Genomic DNA, 2,861 nt, shown 5'->3' with positions numbered 1-2,861 from the left:
GTGAGTTTGCTAGCGCAGGCGCACTGAAGCACTCTGAAGGGCCCTGGCACGCTTTGGGCAGGTATCCAGGATGGGTGAATTCAGAATTTCTACTGCCCAGGGGAGTGCGTCCCTATTAGTCCAAGATCGGACCCAGCAGAGGCTCACCACAGCTTCCCCAAAGTGGCCTGTGGATAGATGGGCTCAGGGGGAGTGAGCAACTGTGGCAGTGCAGTTCGCTGGCGCAGTTCCCCGGTGCTGATCTCTGACACACTCTGTGGGGCCCTGGCACTGTGGGGCCCTGGCGCTTAAGTTGCGCAGCTGGGTGTGTGGGGGCAGTTATTCAGGCAGAGGGAATTCAGAATTTCTACTGGGTGGCAGTGAGCCTGTGTCTGTACAAAATCACACCCAGCTTAGTCTCCCAGTGACTCCAAAGAGGAGTCTATGGAGTGGGGTGCCTCGGAGACCTGTGTGCACGCAGGCAATGTCGGAGGTCTGCCGCTGGGGAGGGGGAGACTGCACTTACAGCTCCTTTGGCGCAGAGTCCCAGAGTCTGCGGGTGTGGCTGCAGGATTTTTGCCGGAGTGGCTGCCGGGTCATGGGCAGTGTCCAAGGCCTGTCTGGGTGGTGGTGCTGCTGAGTTCTTAGAAGAGGCCCTCTCCCCTTTAAGATGGTGTGGGGGCTGTGTCCGAGTCCCGGTCTGGGGAGTGCCACAGCGGTGGTAGTCTCTCGTGTCCCAGAGAGCCTGGTCTGTCAGCCTCTGCTGCTCCTGCCGGATTTAACTGTCCCTCACTCACTCACTCACACACCACACACATCCACACACTCTTCATTCATCCCCTCACTCACTTCCTATCCCTCACCTCCACCCTGCCAGCCGCCATTTTCCTTATACGTCCCCTTTCTTTCTTTCCTTCCCTCCCTCCCTCCCTCCCTCCCTTCCTTCCTTCCTTCCTTCCTTCCTTCCTTCCTTCCTTCCTTCCTTCCTTTTATGTGCCTTAGGCATGAAACTGCTCTGGCCACCGACACAGGCATCAAGCTTAGTTCAAGATGAACTAAGAACTGTAGTCTGCTTTGCCCCTGATTGATATAAGTGCAACATCACCAATCAGGTGTCTCCTTGCCCATTGCCAGGGAGTAACTTTCCCATACTTTTCAAAATAATCTCTTAGGTGTTCTTCAGGGTCGTCTTCTTCCTCTTTTTTTTTTTTTGTTAATCCTCACCCGAGGATATTTTTTTCCATTGATTTTTGGAGAGTGGAGAGAAGTGAGACAGAGGGAGAAAAATTGATGTGAGAGAGACACATCGATTGGTTGCCTCCTGCATGTGCCCCAACCAAAGCAAGATTGAATCTGCAACCCAGGTACATGCCATTGACTGGGAATCGAACCCAAGACCCTTCAGTTCTTGGGCCCACACTCTAACCACTGAGGAACACCCGCCAGAGCTTGTTCCTGTTCTTAAGGGAAACCTTTATAAATATCTTAATAGTTTGGGTTCTCCGCCCCCCCTCCCCCAAATTGTCTCAGTTAATTGTGAGTTGTTGATCTGCAATATATTTTTTTAGAATTGGTTTCCACATTCCCCAATAAAATCTTGCTAGAATTTTTTATTGGGAATATTGAATAGTCAATGTCTAATTTGGCAGGGGCTTGTTTGGAGGTTCTAGCAGGGGAGCGCAGCTACTCGTATACCCTTGACCGAAGACCGGTCATGGATCGGTGAGGGAGGAGGGGGACACCGGCCTAGCCAGCCAGATCAGCCGAATCAACCCTGGCGATCAATGGGGTGACAGATGTCGCAGCCAGATCGCCCTCACATCCTCAATGTCTAATTTGGAGAGAATTGACAAAATGGTGTTTTGCTCTACTTATTTTGATCTTTAAAATTCTTTAATAAAGCTTATATATATTTATATTTATACTGTTAGGGGATGATAAAGTTCTATGAAGAATAATAAAATAGAGTAAGAGGAGGGAGTGACTGATCACAAGAGGATGGGATTAGTTTGTGATAGTCTCTTTAATAAAGGGAACTGAGCAGAGCCGGATTACATGGAAGAGTGAGTCTTATGGAAGACCCATGGTCACAACATTAAAGGCCAAGCGAATGGCAAGGGCAAACATCTTTAGCTTGTGTGTGTGTGGGGGGGGAGGCGTGAGTCCAGAAAAAACAAGACAGCCATGGTGGCTGAGCAAGAAGGAGAAGGACAGGAAATGAGGTTGGGAAGTCAGGGGCAGTTGCAGACCTTGAGACCATAGAAAGGGTTCATATTTGATAGTTATGGGAAGTCTTTGCAAGTAAACTAAATTTATTAATTTTTGTAGTGGTTGGCCTGGAATTTGCAATATACATTTATAATAATCAATACTGGGACGAACATCTTTGTACATGCCCTCATGCAGATTTGTGCTTGTTTCTCTGGGGGCATATATCCCAGAGTAAGATTTCTGAGTCACAGAGTGAACATAGACTTAATTTCACTAAAGAAGGCCAGATTGTTTGGTAACCAGCAGTGCATGTGGGATCCCATCTTTCTATGTCCACTTGAACATTTGGTATTAATAGATTTATATTATTTGCCAATCTGATCCACATAAATTGGTATCTTGTTTTAATTGCATTTCTCTGGTTATTAGTGAGTAAATGTTTTTCCATAGCCACTTAGAGCCATCTCCTGCTCACTACTTCACCTTTCCTTGGTGAATTACAAAAATCTATATTAACTGCTTTTTATTGAGTACATTTATTTTATTTTTGTTATGTATATCCTAGATGGTACTGACTTTAGGGGGTATTGTAGAAATATGTAGGGACTTTTTGTTGGATTTTCTAGTATAGTGTGTGTATGTATATATATATGTATATATATATATATATA

At 46.3% G+C, this 2,861-nt stretch overlaps 1 pseudogene; it reads right to left on the bottom strand.

Moving 5' to 3' along the window:
- The window catches only part of LOC106723660, an 11,663-nt pseudogene that overhangs the window by 6,099 nt on the left and 2,703 nt on the right, over positions 1-2,861 (bottom strand).

The sequence above is a fragment of the Myotis brandtii genome, unplaced genomic scaffold (genome assembly GCF_000412655.1).
Source record: "Myotis brandtii unplaced genomic scaffold, ASM41265v1 scaffold62, whole genome shotgun sequence".
In the NCBI taxonomy this organism is placed as follows: domain Eukaryota; kingdom Metazoa; phylum Chordata; class Mammalia; order Chiroptera; family Vespertilionidae; genus Myotis; species Myotis brandtii.
Note: the sequence above shows the minus strand (reverse complement) of the source record. Positions and strands in the feature narration are given on the sequence as shown.